The 15007-nt window shown below is 42.5% G+C and overlaps 1 protein-coding gene across 4 annotated transcripts in view; it reads left to right on the top strand.

The window, feature by feature from the left end:
- Positions 1-15007, top strand: part of CNTNAP5 (contactin associated protein family member 5) — an 865075-nt gene that overhangs the window by 344691 nt on the left and 505377 nt on the right. The window contains exon 1 of one of the 4 annotated variants that reach the window (XM_084999089.1): positions 2830-3140. The exons of the other annotated variants lie outside the window; for them this stretch is intronic. The gene's annotated coding sequence lies outside the window, so the exon portion shown is untranslated. Of the gene's footprint in view, positions 1-2829; positions 3141-15007 lie in introns of those variants that run through there. 4 annotated transcript variants of the gene reach the window in all.

The following is a 15007-nucleotide window of genomic DNA, read 5'->3' as shown; positions in this document are numbered from 1 at the left end:
GATGTTCTGTCTCAAATGCCAGGGAACAAGTGTACTTTGCATGCAAATTACCTTGCCTGGGAGGCTGCCTTCTGCCAACACCCTGTGAAAAACTGGTCCTGCTAATTGGTGAGATCTTGGAGCAGGAAATTCAGACTCCCCTGAGCATTCTACACAGGAGCCAGCATGGTGCATCCTAGGATTTTGCTCCTGCAGTGGTAGATATAGCTTCCTAATTTGAGTTTGTCCTGAAATAGATCCAGGGTTGGACAGAAATGTGGGTGACAGATTAAGTATATCCATCGAAGTGCATAATGATACTTCAGGAAGGCAGATGGTCAGGTTACAATTTGAATCGTTGTTCCTTGAAAGTCCTTCCCTTAAGACTAAACATAAAACCAGCCCTGGAATTAAGACCTGGGTCCACAGCTCTGTCTTGTGCTTGATTTACATTTTTTCTTAAAATTGGTTTTCTGTCATTCTCAGTACAGTTCATTTGTTTTGTCTACCCAGAACCCTTACCCTATTGATGGATTTCTTATGGGAATGAACAGAGATTTTGTATCCGTTCTAATATTTGAAGGTATTACTCCAATACTGATAACTATAGTTGATGGTGACTAACCACATGGCAAAAACTGCATTTGGTACACCATCCTATTTAATCTTAAAAACAATCTTGGAAGATGAGAAAACTGAGGAGCCAGGAAATAAGGAAAACTTCCAGAGCTGGTACATGGTTGAGCCAAAGTTCAAAGTCAGAGTTTTCTTCCTGCAATGCTCACATTTTTCCACCATACTGATCAATTTGTATCGAATTTGTCTTGGGGGATACTGGGGAGTATAACACCCCCATACTATGGGAGAGGAGACAGATAATTGCTAAATGCATCTGAAAACATAGACACCTAGCTATCATTTCATTTCTATCTTCATCAAAGCATATTTCTTATAGGATATGATATACATATGTTGTGCTTTAACACTTAGTTACATATTGTGTACAGCTCACTGTTTTCCTTGCATTGGCTTTATATCATCTCTTTTCAAATTTGCAATAAAGTCTATACCAAATATTTTTTTTCCTCTCCTTTGAATGAGCTGACAGCAAGTCAGTAACACAAATACTCTTTGGGAATTGCCTCTGTGCAAGGAGCTGTTGTAGATTATAGGGATAGAGCAGCAACTAAAACAAAAGCAATCAAAACTCACAATCAGGAAGTTCCTGTTGTGGCTCAGTGGATTAAGAATCTGTCAGCAGGAGTTACCATCGTGGCTCAGAGGTAAAGAAACCAACTATTATCCATGAGGACCCTGGTTCAATCCCTGGCCTTGCTTTCTCAGTGGGTTAAGGACCTGGCATTGCCCTGAGCTGTGGTATAGGTTGCAGATGCAGCTTGGATCCCACATTGCTGTGGCTATGGTGTAGGCTGGCAGCTGCAGCTCCTATTTGACCCCCTACCCAGGGACTTCCATACGCTGAAGGTGTGGCCCTAAAAATACAAAAAAAAAAAAAAAAAAAAAAAAAAAAAGAATCCTATTGCAGTGGCTTGGGTGCTGAGGAGGCGTGAGTTCTAGCCAAAGCCCACTGCAGTGGGCTAAAAGATATAGCAAGTTGCAACTGTGGTGTAGGTCTAAGCCGTGGCTCAGATTCATTCCCTGTGAACTTCATATGCCGTGGCTGCAGCCATTAAGAATAACAAATAAACAAACAAAGGTTAAAAAAAAATCAAAATCAGAGTCAGGGTCTTGGCAAAAATTCCTATTTCACCGGAAAGAAAAAGAAAATGAACATGCCAAAAAAGATTTTAGATAATGATATGCATCCTACAAAAAAGGATCCTATTTCTATCAATGTAATAGAAAATGATTTAGAAAATTGGCAAGTGGTTATTTCCTGTGGAGAGAAAGCTGGGATCTCTGAGATGCTGAAACTTGAGCTGATACTTAACAGGTAAAAAAAGGAATGGGTGGCCATGGGGGTTCTATTCACAGATAAGCCAATGATCCAGTCTGTCGAGGTCTAGGATGGATGGGGTTGGACAAGATTAGATGGGGCTGCAGAGAAAAAGAAGAGGACTAGCATCATGCTGAATGCTTTATATTTACTCGTCTCATTTAATTATTCCCTAAGATGTAAAATCTGCATCCATTTCCTATTCAAAACACATGGGCTTAAGGGAGAAGGGTGGATCTGGGGTAAGAGAGTTCTAACCAGAAGGAATGTAAAGGGTGGAAAACATCACGTGATGCAGCTGGCTATGTTTATGGATGGATGAGAGTCTGATGTCTCTGGGTGGCTGGAAATAGGTGTACCTGTCAGAGAGAAGTGGGGAGAGCCAGGTAGACAAAAATCATGTAGAGTTTGAACCTCCTTCCAGTTGGCAGAAGCTGCCAATAGTATTTTGGGGGTGAGGGTGGAGCATGATTTGTTTCACCTGTTAGGACAACTACATCCACTTTGGGAGAATGGACATCGGTTAGAACAAGGGTGAAAGAAATGAGACAGTTTAGGAAGTTTTGGCTCCTAAAGACAGAAGTGATTACGGCTTGGGCGAGATTGCAGCCATGAAGAAATTAAAGTGATCATATTTGACGGAGCCCAAGGGGAAGGCTTATGAATTCTCTCTGGTGTGTGAGGGCCACCAATATTCTCCACACTTTAATCCATAGAAATTGATGGGAGATCAGAAGAGAGATTCAGGTAAGGCTTTATTGGGAGTCAAGCTGCCGAGCAATAGGTTTCCTTCTGGCTCTCCTGGCGGAGAAGGGGAGAGGGGTTAGGAGGGTTGGTCCCTTTAAAGGGGTGAGGATGGGAGCGGACCAGTGGGTGGGGCTGGAGGGCTGGCTGTGGTGGTCGGCCTACTCTCTGGAGGTGCTGTGTGCAAGGATCATGCGCAGAACCCTGCTTTTGCTCCTGACTCCTCAGAAGTGGCAAATGGGTTTTGACTTTTTTGTATCTTTCTGTTGCCGATATGCTCCAATTACGCATGCCTGCAGTTATTTTTAGCCCTTTATGTTTTTTTTGTACTCTGTTGCTGGAGGACACATTTTTCCAGAGGCCAGCACCACTTCAGCAGAGGATCCCTGGTCTCAGGCTGTCTCACAGAAACCAAGCCTCTTAAAGGCAACTTCACGTGGTTGTGCAGCTACAGAGATGAGTAAGTATTGAGTGCAATATGATTGGTCAGGATCCCAGACTACAGGTGCGGAAGGTTTTGATTCAGCTTTCAAAAGTTTGAGCCACATAGTAGTCCTGGAGACATGGAGCAAGACCTGAAAGTAGTTTTGCTAGAGGGTTAAACGTACAGACTGGGGATCACTGAGTTCATCCCTGTTAGTTCCAGCTATGGGTTTAGGGAGATGGTCTGGGTGATAAAGAGAACGGAACCCAGGAACACAGAGCCCCCCCGTGATCCCAACAATTAGAAACAGGAATGTTAGAGCCGGAGGGCATTGGTAAAGAGACAGAAAGATTAGGAAAAAAAGAGGATGGAGTGTTAACAAGCAGTGAAGAAAAGCAGAGAAACGAGAAAACAGGGTGGTGGCAACAGGGGACGTGGAATCCAGTCCGTTTTATTGTTTGCTTTGTTTGTGATATTTTGTAAGATTGTTACCAAATTAAGATCTATGGACCCTACTCAGAATTTAGCCCAGCGGGCTCTTTGCCTCAGTGGGGAGGGTTCTTTTCCCCTCAGGTTTGAGTAGGAGAATAAGGAAACCAAAGCAGAGGTCTATCGAACAGTTTTATTCAGTGGCCAAAGAATGGAGAAGCGTAAGTAAATACACAGATGAACTCCTCGCCCATGTGGGGAGGGGCCTGACTGTAGAGAGTGAAGACACAGGGAGGAGGCTAATGATGGGGAGGCACACTCCTTTATGGAAAAGGGCAGGGCTTCCTGAGGGAGTGTGCTGCCACTCCTTTTTTTTTTTAAACTTTTTTGGCCCTTAATGTGTGGCCAAGGCTGCTGGAAGCTGAGTCATTTAAATATGCTAGTGTAGTAAAATCAGGATCCCTTGGGGTCAGGGTCTGTTGGAGGTCAGATGCATGCCATCTTGGTCCTAGTTGGTCCAACTGGCTCTTGCCTTTTTGTGTGTATAGCTCCTTTTTTTTTTTTTTTTTTTTTTTTTTTTTTTATCTCTGGAGCCTTTAACTTAAAGGTTTATGTGGTTCATTCCTCCTGATGGGGGTGGAGGGGTGGCGGCAGGTTTTTAAAATTTATTTATTGAAGTGCAGTTGACTTAACAATACTGTGTAATTTCTGCTGTACAGCACAGTGACTCGGTTATACATGTATATATACTCTTTTTTAAAAATATTCTTTTCCTTGATGGCTTATCATAGGATATTGAATACAGTCCCTGTGCATAGTAGGACCTTGTTTATTGATCTTGTATATATACTAGTTGGCATCTTCTAATCCCAACCTCCTTATTCTCCCCCTTTCTCCTTGGTGGGGGTTACTAAATTTTGAGCAAGGATACTCCCACTAAAGGTGGGAGTGGATGGGTTTTGAGCAAAGACCTGCAGAAGCTCAGACAACAGAAGGAAGGTTGTGACAGAGTGTTTGCAGCCCAAGTGAATGATCCAGGGTAAAGAGAAAACTGGTTTATACAAGGGGTCCCTGCTGAAGGGAGGAATGGGCCAGAGGGTTAAGATCAGCCACCATGGGCTTAGGTTGGCTGTGTGTTGGTGTGGACACTGGTCTCCTGCCATACAGGGGACAGGTAGGACCCAGGAGGGTTCAGGCTTGGGAGACAAGTAGATGAAGTCCAGTCTGTTCCTGGTGTGTTCTATAAATACCGAGTCAAATTGTTGTGGACCAATGTTTATATCTGACGGAACATTCCAACATGTAAACACTAAGCCCTTTTCTTACCTACAAATCCTAAGTCAAACTATCCAGCGCTTGATTGAGTCTAAGGTTGCCTTCTGGTTTAATTCCTGTAGCTGAAGTTTGAAAATTGAGCCCACATTTTTTTTTTTAAAAGCAAAACAAGATATTTAACGGAAAAGACTGCCATTTTCTTTCCTTTTAAAGTGTTCTTAACATCCCTCATATTCTGGCATTTTCTTGACATAAATTAAGTATATATTTTGAAATGCCAAGTTTTCAAATAGACTCCCATTGCACTAGCTTTAAGCTGTTTCTTTGCTTTGATACCTTCTGCAGATACCCCTTTGTTTAGGTTCCAGGCATCCCAGCCTTGGCTTGTCCTTTCTGAACAGAGGGTCCCCATGGCCCTGTGCACCTCCATGTCACCTTCCTTTCAAGGAGTTTAAAATGCTTGGCAATCATCATCTCTGGAGCACTCTTAACAGTTTGCTCCAGCCTTCCTTGGAGTCTACTCTCTGCAGTCATACGCCTGATTTACAAGCTTTTCCCCATCCAAAAGCACATGTTAGTAGTATTGGATTTGCAGGCAGGGAAACTGGGATCTTGACAGTTTATAGGCACAGTTATGCCATTTACTCGTAACGTTCTTCTTCCTAACTCTCCAGTTCTGAGTAGCCTTTTTATTTTTTAATCAATTTTATTGGAGTATAGTTGACTTAGAAAGTTGTGTTAGTTTCAGGTGTACAGCAAAGTAAATCAATTATATATATACTTATATTCTTTCCTTTGCATAGTCTTTTCCCATCTGCACAGAATTGAGTAGAGTTCCCTGTGCTATACAGCAGGTCTTTGTTATCTACCTGTTTAAGGCACAGGACAGCCTCTCTGTACCCTGGAACTTTCCCTCATCACCGCAGCAATGACTGATTCTAGGCCCTGAGTACTGACCCTGACAGCCCCTTAGATTTGGTCCTGTGGTCCAGAGGGAGGCCATGTGGGGGTGTTGGAATGCTCAATGCATGTCAGAACAAAACCTGAGCTTCCTGTAAACCCCACCTTGGCTACCTGCTATTGAAAATCTCTGAGCCTTAGAGTTCCTGGGTGGCTTAGCAGGTTAAGGATCCAGTGTTGTCACTGATGCAGCTCTGGTCGCTGCTGTGGTGCAGGTTTCTCCCTGCCCTGGGAACTTCCACGTGGCATAAGCATGTCAAAAAAAAAAAAAAACAAAAAAACAAAAAAACAAACAAAAAAAAACTCTGAGCTTCCATTTCCTTGCTTGTAAAAATTGCAGTACTATCATGAAGGTCAAGTCTAATTCATGCAAAGTGATTTATCAGCACATTTTCTACACTGTTTGAGCTCAATGAATTATAACTCACGAGTTATGATCAGCCTATATGTTATTCTCTAATTGCTTCACGTAAATATGTTTCTTTCTTATTGATAATAATAAGGTCCTGCAGGATATGACTGACTCACATTCTTGCTTTTAACCTGGCTCACTTACCTTCATCCTTTCACATTTTCTAATCAATACAGCCAAGCTACAAACCACTCTCTAGGTAAGGCTTTAGCTTGGATATGGAGTATTTTGCTAGTTGTTCAGCCCTGAATGTATGATAATTTCTCCTCTTATTGCCCCTTTAATCCATGGTGTATATTAGTGGGCTAATGGGTTTCCAGACTTATGATTTTTAAAAGTTATCCTTTTGTTAGGCACTTATTGTGTTTATTTGTGATCAAAGAACATATGTCCAGATACGGTGAAATATTTTGAATTTATGGAGATCTCTTGTAACATCATGTTGGGAAAATCTTTTTTTTTTTTTTTTTTTTTTGTCTTTCAGTCTTTCTAGGGCCACACCCATGCCATAGGGTTCACAGGCTAGGGGTCTAATGGGAGCTGTTGCTGCCGGCTTATGCCAGAGCCACAGCAATGCAGGATCCCAGCCTCATCTGCCACCTACACCAGAGCTCACGGCAACACTGAATCCTCAACCCACTGAGCAAGGCCAGGGATCAAACCCTCGTCCTCATGGTTCCTAGCCGGATTTGTTTCTGCTGCGCCGCAACAGGAACTCCTGGGAAAATCTTCATAGATAGTCCAAGTGTGCCTGAGAAGTATGGGTATTCTTGGCTGTATGGGGTTTACACGGTCACATTGTATAAAATTTTACCTACATATAAAAATGAGTGCTTCATCTCTCTTTTGTTTCTTATATGGAAATAATAGAATGTGCTGCTGTAGTGGGGATGTTGGAAATTTTTCTTGAGTTCTTTTGCAGAGGATGGTTTTAACATTTGACGTCAGAGGCTAGAGAGAGAAGGGGAACAAGAGCAGTAGCGAACGGAGGTGACATTTATTGACTAATTATTATGTCTAAGGACCTTTCTGTGTGTTGAATTTTAATTCTCACTTGGAAAGGCACATTGTCTTCATTTTAAGGATGAAGAAACGGAGACTTAGGAAAGGCAATAAAGTTTATTTCTGTGTTTTTTTTTCAACAAAAATACAAAAAAATTTCTATATACCCTTCACCCAGATTTGCCAACATTAGCATTGTCCATAACCACAGTACAATTATCAGTATTAAGAAAAGAATATTAAGGCATTCCTGTTGTGGTGCAGTGGAAATGAATCCACCTAGCATCCATGAGGACTCAAGTTCAATCCCTGACCTCTCTCAGTGGGTTAAGGATCTGGCATTGCCATGAGCTGTGGTATGGACCATGAGCTCTGGTGTGGACACAGATGTGGCTTGGATCCTGCGTTGCCGTAGCTGTGGTGTAGGCCGGCAGCTTGGGTTTGACCCCTAGCCTGGGAACTTCCATATGTTTCGGGTGCAGCCCTAAAAAGCAAAAAAAGAAAAACTAATATTGATACAGTACTATTATCTAATTTACAGACATTATCCAAATTCTGTTAAATGTCCCCTTTCTGATCTAGGATCCAATGCATCAATTGCATGTTGCCTTTAGTTTTTGTGTCTCCCTATTCTCCTTCAATTTGGAACAGTTTTTTTTTTTTTTTCCCCATTGTCTTTCATTATTTTAACACCTTTGAAGAGCACTGGACAGTTGTTTTGTAGAGCATCCCTCATTTTGGATCTGTTTCATGTTTCCTCTGTTTCAGTTCAGGGGTTGGTATATTTTTTTTTTGTAAGAATACCACAGAAGTGATATTGTGCCCTTCTCTCAGTACATCATTTTGGAAAATAAATGATACCACTTCGTGCCATTACTGGTGATATTAACATTTATCATTAAGGCAAGCACGTTTCCATCCAAGTTCTTCTAAATCCAAAACCTATATCCTTCCTGGGATTGAGTAGAAAACACACGCAAACATGTTAAATAAGCCATGAATTTGTTCAAGTCTTCCTCTGTGCTTTACTTTCCTCCGTCTTCTAAGATCCAAGGGAAAAGGATCGGGGAGCCCTGCCATGCTTTCCTGTCCATCCCACTTGGCCTGCCTTTCCCATCTGTGGCTCCACTTTGACAGGTGAGACTGCAGAGAGCCAGAAGAATCCAGAAAAAGATAGGATGCCATATGGACTCTACCCCTGCCTCCTTGACTTGAGGATTTCCACCAAAACAGCAGGTACTTAGCAAATGATTAGAGGTCACTTTGCAAGTGGCAGGAATCCAGCCCTTGAGCAGGAGGCCCCAACCATAGCTCAATGTTTGGTATAAAACACATTTCAGGGAACCCCCTGGTAGTCTAGTGTTTAGGATGAGGCACTTTCACTGCTGTGGCCTGGGTTCAGTTGCTGATCTGGGAACTGAGATCCCACATCAAGCTGCTACACGCTGCAGCCAAAGTAAATAAGTGAAAAACATTTCATCTGGACCTGTGTTGAAGGTATAATTTAGTTTTGTACACATACAAGGAAAAGTCCAGCCTGAAAATCAGGGGAAGTATGACCTGTCAGTAGTAGAGGATTGTAGTGTTTGTTTTTCCCCCAGAGGCACAGACAGAGAGAAAAGAGCAGCATCTGTATCATATCTTGTAAGTAGTGAATGGTCCCATCACACGTCGTGCCAGCCATCACGCAGAGCCCTTTGCAGGCCTCATTTCTCATTACACCTGTACCCATCCTGAGCCATACATGCTTCTCATCCCTGGACCCCAGGCCTGAACTAGGCCCCCAGGCCTCACGCCCACCACAGCTGTGCTCTAGAAATACCTCAGGAAATCAGTGTGTGGTTAAGGACTTTTTGCCCTGTAAAACTATATCCTCTGTGTGGATGGGGCCTGTGCCTTCTTTTTAATCTTTTCAAAACTCTTTTCTGTACTTTTCATGATGCTTGCCATGGGAATAGGCACTCAAAGATATTTTTCTAAAGTTTTAGTGAAGTATAGTTGATTTACAAGGTTGTGCTGATTTCTGCTGTACAGCAAAGCGATTCAATTGTACATGTACACACATCCATTTTCTTTCAGAGTCTTTTCCCACACAGATTATCACGGAATATTGGGTAGAGTTCTCTGTGCTATTCAGCAGGTACCCGTTGACTAGTCATTCCTTATACCACAGTGTGTGTATGCTGATCCCACACTCCACCTCATCCCTCCCCCAAAACCTGTCCCCTTCAGTAACCGTAAGTTTTTCAAAGTCTGTGAGTCTTTCCATTCTGCAAATAAGTTCATTTCTATCCTTTTATTAGGTTCCAAATATAAATGATAACTTCACTTAGTATGGTAATCTCTAGATCCATCTATATTGTTGCAAATGACACAATTTTGTTCTTTTTTATGGCTGAGTAGTATTCCATTATGCATATATACCACATTTTCTTAATCCATTCATTGGTCCATGGACATTTAGGTTGGTTACATGTTTTGGTTAAGTAAATAGTGATATTTTATGGATAAGTGAATCTGCTTTTACAGATATCTAAGTAGTAAGTAAATGGCAGAATCAAGGTACAGTTCCAGGCCTACCCAAACATCTTATGTTCCCATTAAACAAATTGCTACTTCCTTCTTGAGCAAGAATAGTCATGTGTTGTCCTCCAGACAAGTAAGGTGTTCCTCTCCCAAGAAGTGGCCTGAGAGCACTGGAGCCCAGGATGGGGCCATGGTAACCTCTGCAGATCTTCTCTTGTGTCTTGCTCAGTTACAGTGTATTTTTCCGCTCTTTCCTTCCTTTGGGCTGTAGGTTCTTAGAGAGCATGTCCCCCTCCTCTATCTATCTACACAGTGTTCAGCATGTGTGTGGAATGAATGAATGAGTGAGTGAATGAGTGAGCTGCCTGTCATAAATGCACCAGGAGATGTAGTCCCCTGACCTTGGGCATGGAGTTGTATCTCTCCTGGCTGTGATGGATTGTGATATACTGCCCTTTCTCACCTGGCCTGCTACAACCAGACATCTGCATTTGTGTGCTCGTTATTCAGAATTACCTAAGGCTGAAACCAACTATTGTCTACCTTTTTTTTTTTTCTGTTGTGTGAAGTTCATTGGTCAGTAATGGTGAGAAACCTAGGAGCCTAGAGCCTTGCAACCCAGAGTCCCTTTAAATAGAGTACTAGCCTTGTTCAAAACCCAAAATCCAACCCTTCACATTGTGAGTGACCTTGGCCATGGTCCGACCCATTCCCCATCCTCTGCAAGGGCCCCTCTCCAACCCTTGGACCCTTGGCAACTGGCAGGGGTGCTGGTGCCGATGTTGCAGCCCCATCCATCAGTCTTTTCTGCTTTTCAACAGCTTTACACATAACAACATCTTCCAATTTGTTCTACTTTTGTAGTTTTGAGTATGTTCTTTATTTTTACTTTATTTATTTATTTATTTATTTATTGTCTTTTTAGGGCTATACCCGCAGCATATGGAGGTTCCCAGGCTAGGGGTTGAATCAAAGCTCTAGCTGCTGGCCTACACCACAGCCACAGCAACACAGGATCTGAGCTGCATCTGCAACCTACACCACAGCTCACGGCAACGCCAGATCTTTAACCCACTGAGCAAGGTCAGGAATTGAACCTGCGTCCTCTTGGATACTAGTTGAGTTTGTTAACTACTGAACCATGACAGGAACTCCTATTTTCTCCTTCTTAAAATTGAAGTATAGTTGACTTACAATATTTTGTTGGTTTCATATGTGCAGCACACTGATTCAGTTATACATACATACGTCTCTATTTTTTTTTTCAGATTCTTTTCCCTTATAGGTGATCACAGAATATGGAGTGATTTCTCTGTTCTATACAGGAGTTCCTTGTTTGTCTGTTTTGTATAGAGAGTGTGTATCATTAATCCCAGCCTCCTAGTTTGTACAGTCTCTCTTTCTGCAATAACTCTTTGATGGTAATTTTAACCTCCTCTTCAACACCCCCTCCTCACACCTTGTGTGTTTCTCTCAATGTGACATGTCTCAGTGGCTTCACTGTTCCTCACATGGTTATTTCCAAATGTCTTTCAAGTTCTGCCCCCTCTCTGATCATGCCCTGCAGAAGCTCCCCCAGAATGTACCATCCCCCTCCCCACCTCCAGCTGACAAGTGCCCTAGCCCAAGGAAACTGTCATCATTCCAGTGGGACCAAAAGAGCCAGGCACTAGCTTTCTGGGCTTCTGGGTCCAGCTGCTAATTTTTCTCAGAATCCACTATTGTTAACACAATGATTTTCTTTTAAAATGTCTGAGTGATCAAAACAAGCAGAGTGGAGGCCAATTTAGAGTTCAGTCCATAGCCCCCCTACCTTAGCCAGTCTTTCCTAGAAAGCAGGGACTGAGGCCAAAGCTCCTTTGAGGAATGTCCTCACAGAGAGGCAAGAGGGGAGGAGGGGGAGGCCTAAGGGCTGGGAGACTCTATAATTACGAGGATGAGATTCTAAGGGGGTCAGTTCTCTTCAGAATCTTGGTAGTGGTTTTAGGAAGCAACCACACATTCCAGCAGTGCTCAGAGGACCCCGGGGATACACTGATCCTCAAACTCTCTCCAACAGTGAGCATGAGCCCCCTCACAGCCATCACCTCCTCACACTTTCAGTTGAGCATTTTTGAGCATGGGGGAAAGACATAGCTCCAGGGTTGGGCTTGAGTTGGGGTTCCCCGGGGGCTGGGGCTGGGGGAGAGCCTGTCCTGCAGAGGCAGCGCCATTGCAGTAGCAGCCAGGAACCACCACAGGGAGCAGTACTCAGCCCTGGGGCAACTACCCCAGAGGGAAAAGTGTGGGTCTCTCCTGTGACTTCTGAACACGTAGTGGTCACAATTGTCCTTCCCATGCTTAGCAAGATCATGGGCTTTTAAGAAGCCTGGGCAGCCAACCTCAGCTCAAGGATCGATTCACTGGGAAGGCATAACTGAGCCAGGTACTGGGACTCTGTGCTCCCAGAGCACTTACGTACCCTATTCCCCACCCTTCTTAGTTGTGCATTTATTTGCGTGAGGTTTTTTGTTTGTTTGTTTTTTGCTTTTTAGGGCCACACTCGCAGCATTTGGAGGTTCCCAGGCCCAGGGTCAAATTGTACAGCTGCTGGCCTACTCCACAGCCACAGCAATGCTGGATCTAAGCGACCTATATACCACAGCTCATGGCATTGCTAGATCCTTAACCCACTGAACAAGGCCAGGGATCAAACCTGCATGCTCATGGATACTAGCCAGGTTTTTTTACCACCGAGCCACAATGGGAACTCCCTTTGATTAGTGTCTGTCCTTGCCCTAGCCTCAAGCTCCAAGCCCAGGACTCATTTTAGTGCTTATTATTATCCCCAGAGCCTCTTGGAATGCCTACCCCCCCAATCGCACCCCCTGAAACAGAAAGAGTTTAAGGCTCATTCATTCAGAACCAGAGGCTGAATGATATCCATGGGCTCTGGAAGACAAAGGAAGCCCATATTTCCCACACACACCTCTTTTAAAACCTCCAGTAGAGCCAAGCTCAGCAAACTCAACTGGACAAATGGAAACAGAGCTAGACACAAAATAAGCACATGAATAAAATCATCTTCAGTGCTGTAATGTTTAGGGATAGATGAGAAATGCAAATAGGGTCATATGGAATATCTATGTATAGATTTCTAAGGTATCTCTAAACTGTTCTCCATAGTGGCTGTACCAGTTTACATTCCCACCAACAGTGCAGGAGGGTTCCCTTTTCTCCACAGCCCCTCCAGCACTTGTTATTTGTGGATTTATTAATGATGGCCATTCTGACTGGTGGGAGGTGGTATCTCATGGTAGTTTTGATTTGCATTTCTCTTATAATCAGCGATGTTGAGCATTTTTTCATGTGTTTGCTGGCCATCTGTATATCTTCTTTGGAGAAATGTCTATTCAGGTCTTTTCCCATTTTTCCATTGATTGTTTGGCTTTTTTGCTGTTGGGTTGTATAAGTTGTTTATATTCTGGAGATTAAGCCCTTGTCGTTTGCATCATTTGAAACTATTTTCTCCCATTCTGAAAGTTGTCTTTTTGTTTTCCTTTTGGTTTCCTTTGCTGTGCAAAAGCTTTTCAGTTTGATGAGGTCCCATGGGTTTATTTTTGCTCTAATTTCTATTGCTTTGGGAGACTGACCTGAGAAAATATTCATGATGTTGATGTCAGAGAGTGTTTTGCCTATGTTTTCTTCTAGGAGTATGATGGTGTCCTGTCGTATATTTAAGTCTTTCAGCCATTTGGAGTTTATTTTTGTGCATGGTGTGAGGGTGTGTTCTAGTTTCGCTGCTTTGCATGCAGCTGTCCAGGTTTCCCAGCAATGCTTGCTGAATAGACTTTCTTTTTCCCATTTGATGTTCTTGCCTCCCTTGTCAAAAATTAATTGACCATAGGTGTCAGGGTTTATTTCTGGGTTCTCTATTCTGTTCCATTGGTCTGTCTGTCTGTTTTGATACCAGTACCACACTATTTTGATGACTGTGGCTTTGTAGTATTTCTTGAAGTCTGGGAGAGTTATGCCTCCTGCTTGGTTTTTGTTTCTCAGGATTGGTTTGGCGATTCTGGGTCTTTTGTTGTTCCATATAAATGTTTGGATTGTTTGTTCTAGTTCTGTGAAAAAAGTCCTGGGTAATTTGATAGGGATTGCATTGAATCTGTAGATTGCTTTGGGTAGTATGGCCATTTTTACAATATTGATTTTCCCAATCCAGGAACATGGAATATCTTTCCATTTCTTTACATCTTCTTTGATTTCTTTGATTAAAGTTTTATAGTTCTCGGCATATAGGTCCTTTACCTCCTTGGTCAGGTGTATTTCCGAGGTATTTGATTTTGTGAGGTGCAATTTTAAAAGGTATCGTATTTTTGTATTCCTTTTCTAATATTTCGTTGCTGGTATACAGAAATGCAACTGACTTCTGAATGTTAATCTTATATCCTGCTACTTTGCTGAATTTATTAATCAGTTCAAGTAGTTTTGGGGTTGGGTCCTTCGGGTTTTCTATGTATAGTATCATGTCATCTGGATACAGTGACAGTTTTATCTCTTCTCTTCCTATATGGATGCCTTTGATTTCTTTGGTTTGTCTAATTGCTGTGGCTAAGACTTCCAAAACTATGTTGAAGAGCAGTGGACCCCGCAATTCCACTCTTGGGCATATATCTGGACAAAATTCTACTTAAAAGAGACACATGCACCCACATGTTCATTGCAGCACTATTCACAATAGCCAGGACATGGAAACAACCCAAATGTCCATCAAGAGATGATTGGATTTGGAAGATGTGGTATATATACACAATGGAATACTACTCAGCCATAAAAAAGAACAAAATAATGCATTTACAGCAGCAGGGATGAAACTAGAGAATCTCATACTGAGTGAAATGAGCCAGAAAGACAAAGACAAATACCATATGATATCACTTATAACTGGAATCTAATATCCAGCACAAATGAACATCTCCTCAGAAAAGAAAATCATGGACTTGGAGAAAAGACTTGTGGCTGCCTGATGGGAGGGAGAGGAAGTGGGAGGGATTGGGAGCTTGGGCTTATCAGACACAACTTAGAATAGATTTACAAGGAGATCCTGCTGAGTAGTATTGAGCTCTTTGTCTAGATACTCATGTTGCAACAGAAGAAAGGGTGGGGGGAAAAAATGTATTTGTAATGTATACATGTAAGGATAACTTGATCCCCTTGCTGTACAGTGGGAAAATAATAATAATAAAAAAATATGTATATGTATATATATAAAAGAAATGCAAACAGGAAGTCCGAAGATCTCATAAAATGCCTTGCT

This window comes from Sus scrofa, chromosome 15, assembly GCF_054392235.1.
Source record: "Sus scrofa isolate SSC_HxYL_T2T_F1_AM1 chromosome 15, Sscrofa_HxYL_maternal_Yorkshire_Landrace_v2.0, whole genome shotgun sequence".
NCBI classification, from domain to species: Eukaryota; Metazoa; Chordata; class Mammalia; order Artiodactyla; family Suidae; genus Sus; species Sus scrofa.
Note: the sequence above shows the minus strand (reverse complement) of the source record. Positions and strands in the feature narration are given on the sequence as shown.